Source organism: Strigops habroptila, chromosome 9, assembly GCF_004027225.2.
Source record: "Strigops habroptila isolate Jane chromosome 9, bStrHab1.2.pri, whole genome shotgun sequence".
NCBI lineage: Eukaryota > Metazoa > Chordata > Aves > Psittaciformes > Psittacidae > Strigops > Strigops habroptila.
In genome coordinates this window covers 22387817-22388051 of record NC_044285.2, presented here as the reverse complement: position 1 = coordinate 22388051, position 235 = coordinate 22387817, and positions in this window count along the sequence as shown.

Genomic DNA, 235 nt, shown 5'->3' with positions numbered 1-235 from the left:
GATTCAAATTCACCATCCAAGCTATCTGATTTTACTTCTGTGCTTTGTTGTAATGCCACAGTTGGCACTTTGTTTTCTGTACTTTTTTCCACAGCTTCTTTCTCTCCTCCTAACAAGCAAGTCTGGACTGCCTCTGGAGATTGACTTTCTCAGATTTTGTGGAGGTGGGAGTTTTATGCGCTTCTGGCTCTCTTTCAGGTCTTTCACTCCCCCTTTTTGGTAGTCAGATTCTACA